General features: G+C 40.7%; 1 pseudogene; it reads left to right on the forward strand.

The window, feature by feature from the left end:
* The first annotated feature begins 364 nt into the window (after positions 1-364).
* On the forward strand, positions 365-9121 carry LOC102277015 (ubiquitin-conjugating enzyme E2 E3-like; annotated as a pseudogene).
* Positions 9122-9455: the final 334 nt, after the last annotated feature.

Below are 9455 nucleotides of genomic sequence, written 5' to 3' on the forward strand. Positions count from 1 at the left end.
CTTTGAAACAAGAGAAATATGGTCTGAATGCCAAAAGCCCTATTGCATATATAAGGTAGGAAGAGGGAATTAGAAAATATAACTTGTCTAATACAGAAATGGGGTATAAATTGGAGTTTTGGTAGGCTGGATTGTCAAAGCAGGAAAAGATCTCATAAAAATCACCAGACCAAAATCTTCATTTAAAAATGAGGAAAGTGAGCCACAGAAACAAAGATGACTTGCCCAGGTTTAGACCATCAGTAAGAAGCAGAAACAGACTTCAGGACTCATATCTCCTGCTTCTCCATCTTTCGCATTCCTTATAATCAAATTAGAATAAAGCTCTGCAAACATCCTCCTATAAACCAGAGACGCAGCAAGGATGAGTAATACTGTGCAGGGTCCCAACCAAAAGGCCCCAAGTGTCCAGATTCTTCCATTACCAAGCTGTTCTTATCTATTCATTTATTTTTATTAATTAATTTTTATTGCCGTATAGTTGCTTTAAAATGTCGTATTAGTTTCTACTCCATAGCAAAGTAATCAGCCCTACATACACATATATCATTTCCCTTTGTGATTTCACCCCCATTTGGGATACCACAGTTCATTAATTAGAGTACCCTGTACTATTTAGCATGTTCCCATCAGTTGTCTATTTTGTACACAGTATCCAAAGTGTTTATGTGTCAACCCCAATCTCCCAATTCCTCCCACCCTACCCCTTTCTCCCTTGAGCTCCATACATTTGTTCTTTTAAGTCTCTATTTCTGCTTTGGAAATGTTGCAGTGAAAAGGAAAAAAAGAGGAATGAGTTTTTTTCTTTCTCTTTGCTGAGAACAAAGAAGACAAAGAGAACAGTGAGCAGGACTGAACATTCCTAGTGTTTTGTTTTGTTTTGTTCACTTTAACTGCTCCTAATTCTGCATGTCTATAACTAAGTTTGTGTTTCTGCCCCTAACTCTGCAGGAGCTACACTTCACACCTATTTTCCTTTGTCTCTATGCTCAATACAGCCTGTATATGGTGTTTACCCTTACAACATCCTTCCCCTTGTTAAATATTAGAAAGAAGGCCACAGAGCCACTGAACTGCTACACTCGATTACTGCATTACATATGCCAGCCTATGGCTGCTTTTGACAAGATCCTAAAATGCTTGCTCCTCATCAAAGATTCCTGACTGGGAACCCTCATCTTATATAAGCCTCTAGAATCTTCATGGAGTGGGAGCACAGTTCCTGAGGCATGAGCCTACTATACTCCCCCCTCTGCCAGCTGAGAACTAAATCAACTTTCTATTTCCAAACTCTGTCTCCATATTTTTTATTCAGCTTTGGTGGGCATAGAAAGCCAAGATTTTGGCCAGCAACAGAAATAAAGTCATCTATACCATTTTTCTAGATGACAAACATATGAGAAGGTGCTTAACATCACTATTTACTAGAAAACTACTGTGAGGTACACCGTTACACACGTCAGAATGGCCTTCATCAAAAAATCTACAAACAGTAGGCACTGGAGAGGGTGTGGAGAAAAGAGAAACTCTTACACTGTTGGTGCTAATGTAAATTGATAGAGCCACTGTGGAAAACAATATGGAGTTTCCTTAAAAAACTAAAAATAGAACTACCATATGACCCAGCAATCCCACTCCTAGGCATATACCCAGAGAAAATCATAATTCAAAAAGACACATACACCCCTATGTTCATAGCAGCAGTATTTACAATAGCCAGGACATGGAAGCAACCTAAATTTCCATCAACAGAGAAACAGATAAAGAAGATATGGTAGATCTAGATGGTAACCAATTTGTGAAGGGTATTTTCTTATCTTAGGGGTAAGGAAGTACCTCAACCCCCCTCAAGTCACCCATTTCAGATTCTTGGAGCCCCTGCTCTTCCTGTCCTTTTCCCACTCCACATCTCTACCTGTTAAAATCCCACCAATACTTCAAAACGAGCTTAAATTCACTCTTGTCATGAATCTTTTCTTGAGCCCTTTTGCTCACAGCCTTCCACCAAATATAAATTATCTTTCCTCTTACCAATACTCAGGGCACATTTCTAACTTCTCTCATAATATTAATGATACTGTATCTTGTATTATAAATATTTATTAATGTTTATCTTATGATTCCTACTAGTCCATGAGGGAAGTGATGTTTTTAGCCAGCTTTAGATCCCCTCCAAAGTTCTTTGAATTATGCTAGGTGATCAATAAAACTTGGTTGAATTGAATTGATACAGAAAGGAATCTCCATCATTGAGATGTTGTAAGTTCAGCCTATTTCTTCTCTGGTAGAGATGAAGGTGGCTGTGACCCTTGGCCATCTCCGCCTTTCACCCCGTTTCCTTCCTCTCCCTCCAGGAAGAAAATAACAACCAGCCACTCAAAACCAAGCCCTTTATTTAGGACACAGGACACTGTTGTAGTGGAAGTGCTACTGGGGGCACTGAGCAAGAGTCAAAAGTCTCAGAGCACTGTTTACAGATCCCTGGAGAATAGTCCTTGTATGTCCAACAACATCATTAGAGGGCCCAGGCTCAGAGACAAATCTGCTTCAAGGCAGTACAAAGAAGCAAAATGAGGTAGCCAAAGGGCAGAGGAATTTCAGGGACAGAAAGACAGCAAAAGTAGCAAAGACAGCAGGTGTTCACAACTTCTCACAGAGCCACTGATCCAGCTTCTCAGAACAGAGTGCTTTATGGACCAACCTGATCATGAAGAAGGAGACAAGGATTTTAGCTCAAACTCCCACTCAGTTTTATCCCCAGGAGGGCTGACGTGGAAGTGTGGGTGAAAATTACAGACACAGACTTTCCTAGCCAGGTGGCAAGGGACACTGAGCCACCTAGTGGAATAAGGTCCATTTTCTTAAACTCCAAGAAAATTGTAGGGCAGTGGTAACAAGGGTTTGTCTTAGCGCTTAGAACTAAACAAGTCGAATTAGATGTTCAAGTCCAGGTGAAGGAAATCCTGGGACTCAGCCCTCTATTAAGGAATCCTTGTTAGGAAAATTGCTAAACAGTGGTGGAGTAAGTGGGGCTTGAAAATTGGAAACCTGAGTCCGCTTGATGAGTTTTGTTTTGCAAACTATATTCTAGCTTAAAACCAGGAAATAGAGAGAAAGGGGTATGGTGCTGGGACTAAAGGGCTGAGAAGAGGGAGAGGAAGTGTAAAATAGAAAATAGAATGGAGACTCACCGTAGTTAATTCCCACTTTATCCAGAATCTTCTTGACATGCAGAATGTCATCAGTAAGGTCATCATCCAGAAACTCTGGCAGGAGTTATAGGTGGAAAAAATGAGAGAGCTAAATATTACCCAGAAAGGTAATGAGTTTCCCTCTTCCCTGGTCCTTCTCTCAACTAAAGGCTTAAGCCTGTTTTCCTTTTACGTGAGCAATCCAATACAGTAATGCCTCCCCCTCAGTAAAGACTCCCTTCCTTTCTCCAGGGCATCTCTGGAGGAATTATCAACTTCATCAGCCGACTTCCTCTGAAAACGCAGAGTATTAGACTTCAAGATCCCCAAACAACTCAGATCATCTATCCAGGAACTTTAAGGGACTGTCTGGGGATTTGGTGATAATGAAAATTTCTAACAGCCTCTTAATAATATCAGTTCAAGTCCCACACTTGGTGTAGAGTCCTAGGCAATGAAACCAGAGGTGTGCTTGACACCAAAAAAAGAATTTATCCCAGAAGCAGGCAGTCTTAAAAAAGAAAATCAAAGTTGGCTGCTGTCTCATTGTATTTCACTATGCGCACTGTTCACTGAATCCATCGTAGGCAAGATGTGAGCTGGGAAGCTGGAAGAAAACTCAAGGAGCTGTAGGAACTGCAGACACGTTTGTTCTCTCCTGGCTGGCACAGCAGCTGCAGCAGCAGACGCACTGTATTCTCTCCTCTCATGGCTGATCCAGCAACATAACCATAGGCAGTCACACGGAGCCATAAGGCGGCCTCAAGGACTTCTCAGATGGTGCTTCTATAGGCATATCACACAAAGTAGCCCGTGACCAACTGAGTACCTCGTGGCACGCTGTAAATGATCTCAGCTGTTACATAGCCATGTATTTACCAAACATGGGGCGAGAGAGCCTGACCACCATCTTGGCTAATTTGCTCTCTCCCTACAGATACTCACACTTCCCATTTTTACATGTTGATACAAAAAGCACTGAATAAAACACTATGAGATTGGCATAAAGATATACATAGAGATGAATGAAATTGAAGGGAGATCGCAGAAATAAACCCACCCATCTATGGTGAACTCATTTTAGACAAAAGTCCACAACATTAAATTGGGGGAAAATGATATTTTCAACAAACAGTGCTAGGCAACTGGTTATCCACATGCATAGCAATGAAATTGGACCCTCTCCTCCTTCCACATACAAAATGTAACCCAAAATACATAAAAGGCTTAAATGTAAGAAGTGAAATTACAGTCAACATCCAATATCCACAGGGTTCACATTTCTAGAGTTCATTTAAAGGATACAGAATTTTTAAAAATATTTGTACATTATATATCTGATAAATCATTATCCGAAGAATCTCAAGAATGTTTACAACTCACCAACACAAAGACCAAAAAAACAATTATAATAATGGATAAATGACTTCAATAGACTGTTCTCCACACAGGTCATACAAATGGTCACCAAGCCATAAAAATATGTCAAAGATCATTAGTCATGATGGAGATGCAAATTAAAACCGCAATGCAGCAACTGCTTCACATATTCTAAAATGGTTAAAATAAAGAAATCTAAAAATAACAACGGTTCACAACAATGTAAAGAAATTGGAACCTTCAAACATTACTTGTAAAAATAGAAAAGGGTGAGACCTACATTTGCAATGTGATGTGTTAGCCTCTCATTCACGTCCGACCCTTTGGGACCCTATGGGCTGTATCTCGTCAGGTTCTTCTGTCCATGGAAATCTCCAGGCAAGAATACGGGAGTGGGTAGCCAATCCCTTCTCCAGGGAATCTTCCCAACCCAGGGATCAAACTCAGGTCTCCTGCAATGCAGGCAGATTCTTTACCATCTGAGAAGATGGGCTTACCACCAGGGAAGTCCACATTTACAATATAAATATATAATTAGTATATTGTTCAACAACTCCATCCTAGAAATATACCCCAAAGAATTGATAACAGGTGTACACATATATTGACAGCAGCACTGTTCACAATAGCCAACAGGCAGAAACAATGCAAAAGTCCATCAGCGGGTAAATGAATAAACAAAATTGTGCACATCTGTAAACAGACATATTATTCACCATAGAGGGAGTAAAATAAAAGAATAAAGTCTCTGTGAAAAACAGTATGGCAGTTCTTCAAAAGCTTAAATATAGAATTAACGTATGATCCACCAATTTCACATCAGGGTACATACATAAAAGGTTGAAAGCAGGGACTGGAACAGGTATGGGTACACTCATAGCAGCATTAACCACAAGAGCAAAAGGAAGAAGCAACCCAAGTGTCCATCAATAAATGAATGGATAACCTAAATGTGGCTTTCACAAAGGAGTATAATTCAGCCTCAAAAACAAAGGAAATACCAACACATGCTACAATATTAACCTTAAAGTCTTTATGATAAGTGAAATAACCCTGTCACAAAATGACAAAAATATATGAATCCACTTGCATGAGGTATCCACTGAAGTCAAAGACAGAAAGAAGAATCTCACTGCCAGGGACTCCGGGAATTAGTGTTGAATAGCTACAGAGTTTCACTAGTGAAAATTGGAATGCTCTGAGTGTGCTTGTTGGGGATACGGTTGTACAACAATGTGAATGTAATTAATCCCAAAGAACTGTATATTTAAAATGGCTTGAATAGTAAATGTTTGTATATTTAGGCACAACGAAATAAATGAAAGAAATACTGATACATGTTACAACACGGATGGACGTTGAAAACACCCCATGTGAAAGAAGCCATACAGGAAGGACATCAGTGTTGCGGATGACCTGGATGTGACAGAAACAGTGGGATTTTTGTAGGTAGAATCTACACCATCTCCTGCAGGAGACCCAGAGCCACTTCAGAAACCAACGAGTGCCTGCTTTTATAGGAAATCCAGAGTCAGGTCAGGGGCCAAGATCCTCGCAGATTGAACCTGCAGCTGCTCCTGCAGAGGACACAGAGCCAGGTCAGAAACCAACACGGGGCAGGTTGAACCTGCTCTTTCTCTTGCAGGAGACGCAGACCAGGTCAGTGTATAGAACTCCTCATGGAGAAGCTGCTCCTGCCCTGCATTAGACCCAGAGCCACATCAGGAACCTTCCCCCCTGAAAACTGAAAACTGCTCCTGCAGGAGACCCATGTGGATTCACCACTGCTGCAGGGGAACCTGCTCTGGCTCCTGCAGGAGACTCTGGGCCAGGTCAGGAACCAGTGCCCTTGCGGGTTGAACTGCACCTCTGAAGGGAGACCCACAGCCATTTCAGGAATCAGCACCCTCAAGGGCAGATTTGGATCTGCAGCCACCATCACTTTCAATACACATCATCAACCCTCTCCCGCTCCTTCATCCAAACTTTACTTTTCATCTCCGGTCATTGTTTGTGTTACAGTTTTTATTGTTTTGTCTTTCATATTATTTACAGCATTGTATATTTCGTGTTTTAAGTTTATAACAATACAATTTAAGCCTTTTTAATATTGCCATTCAGGAGCATTAAATGCACTCATGATACTGTACCACCATCACCACTGCCTAGTTACTAGTTTCTACATTTTATTCCCCAAATAAAACCCTATATCCAAAGAATGCAGCTCCCAATTCCTCCTCTCCCAGACTCTGACAACCATAATCCTCTTTCTTCTCTGTTTCTTTTTTTAACTCAATTTATTTGTTTTTGGCTGCCCTGAGCTTTCATTGCTGTACGGGCTTTCTCCAGCTGCAGCACGTGGGGGCTACTCTTCGTTGTGATGCACAGGCATCTCATTTCAGTGACTTCTGTGGAGCACAGGCCCTAGGGCTTGCAGGCTTCAGTAGCTGTGGCACACAGGCTCTGTAGTGTGGCTTGTGGGCTGTAGAGCACAGACTCAGTAGTTGTGGTGCTCAGACTTAGTTGCTCCTTGGCATGTGTAATCTTCACGGACCAGGTAATCACACCAGTGTCTCCTGCATTGACAGATTCTTATCCATGTACCACCAGGGAATTCCTCTTTCTCTGTTTCTTTACCTATTGTCAATGTTTCCTATAAATGAAATGATTAAAAATGTGGCTTTTTGTGTCTGTCCACATATTTTAAGAAATAACTGGTTACTTTTTATTTTTATCTGAAATAGCATTTTTGTTACTTGAAAGAGGAATTCAGATGCATTACAGATGAGATGTACAAAATGAGATTTTAAACATAGGAAATATGGGCATAAAATTGGGATACACTCTGCTGTTCTAAGTGTGACACCAAATGATATGATACATATACTCCTGTAAAAGGAAACACGTGACTACAGAAGGTATGGAACAGAAACAGCCTCACAAGCATAGAGAACAGACTTATGGTTGCCTAGGAGTAGGAGCGGGGTGAGAGTCGAATTGGGAGTTTGGGACTAGCAGATGCAAACTATTATAAAGAGAATGAATAACAACAAAGTCCTATTGTGTAGCACAGGGAACAATATTCAATATCCTATGGTAAATGATAATGGAAAAAATGTTAGGGAGATGCTCAAACTCACTAGTTATTAATATCATAATTTAAAACAGCAAAGAGATGACACTCCACGCCTGATAGATGACCAAATATTAGTTAGTTGGCAAGTATTTTGTGATAGAGAAACCCACAAGGATTACAGTGAAAGTTGCAACCTCTCCAGTGAAGTTGAAAGTCACTCAGTCATGTCTGACTCTTTGCGACTCCATGGACTATACAGTCCATGAAATTCTTGAGGCCAGAATACTGGAGTGGGTAGCTTTTCCCTTCTCCAGGGGATCTTCCCAACCCAGGGATCGAACCCAGGTCTCCCGCACTGCAGGCAGATTCTTTACCAGCTAAGCCACCAGCAACCTCTCCAAGGCATGAGTATTTGATCAAACTATGCCTACACATAATTATGTCCCAGATACTCTTCATCTGGGTAAAATTCTCAAAAATATTGCCATATAAGTTCTTAAGGAAATACGTATTAAATGTTTATTGCAGACAACTCTGTTCAACTTTCAGTGTTCCACACTCTTGGCCTGAACTTCCTCAGCTTCCTTTTTGCCCTGACCGCCTCTTTCTCACCTCCTCCAACAACCATAGCATCCAGGGACTGGGCTGAGCAGGCAGCAGAATTTTCCAAGAAATAATTTCTCCAAGATGTCCAAATCTGGTGAATGTCTCATGATGAGAGCTACAGACCGACAGTGCTAATTCAGACATGGATCAGAGATCCAGCCACTCCAGAGCCTGAAGAACAAGTGAGAAAACTTTCTGCTGCCCAGGAGAAGAAAACCACCACACTCTAGCAAAACCACTGCTAAGTTATCCACTAGCACCATAAGAACTCAGCAGGAACTAGCTGAGATAACCCTTGATTCTCCCCCTCCTAACTGCCATGCTGGGCCAATGGAGACAACACTGATGAGTGGAGATCGACTACACTTGGCCCACCAGGTTCTGTGTGTGAAGGTGACATGTTCTTTCTGGATATACATTTTCATCTTATTGTCCACACCAGTGGTTTCTCTTTAATTTTTATTTTATATTGTAGTATAGTTGATTAACAATGTTGTGTTAGTTTCAGGTGTACAGCAAAGTGATTAGTTATAAATATCCGTGTATCTCTTCTTTTCCAAATTCTCTTCCCATGTAGGTTATTACAGAGTAGTGAGTAGAGCTCTCTGTGCTACCCAGTAGGTCCTTGTGTTCTGCACCAGAATCTATTATGGCAACATCAACAGTCCAGGAGTCATCTGTCTGTACATCCTTAAAGACAACTGGAGTACCTTTGACTATTTCAAAGGTTTTGCTGTCCGTTTGTTGTCTTCTGACTGACTGCAACCCTGTGGATCCTCTGCTCAACTGCATATACATTCAGTATTTGATCAACAGAGCAGAAAATGACAAGAGAGCTGGACAGTGGACCAAGAGATGTACCACATAATTCTCATAATTTGTGCGCAATGTAAAGGAGCAGAAGACATCTTCTCATGATGCTACAAATGTTTATACCTTTTATAGTATGGAGTCTATGTAGATGTTACACTGATTCTACTCTTTGCTTTTGTCCTTTGAAGGCTGGGAAACTCCCCAAAACATAAATGCTATCAAGAGTACAACTTCGTAGCTTTAGATTACTTATGCTTAAAATGCCTACTTGTAATTCTTATTCCTTTGATATATCAAAATGTATTTTGCAATGTACTAAAGACATCATTATCTTTATGAAATTATAAAAGACTAAGAATTACGTAAGTTGTTTTAAACACAGCTATATT

Source organism: Bos mutus, chromosome 5 (genome assembly GCF_027580195.1).
Source record: "Bos mutus isolate GX-2022 chromosome 5, NWIPB_WYAK_1.1, whole genome shotgun sequence".
Taxonomy (NCBI): Eukaryota; Metazoa; Chordata; class Mammalia; order Artiodactyla; family Bovidae; genus Bos; species Bos mutus.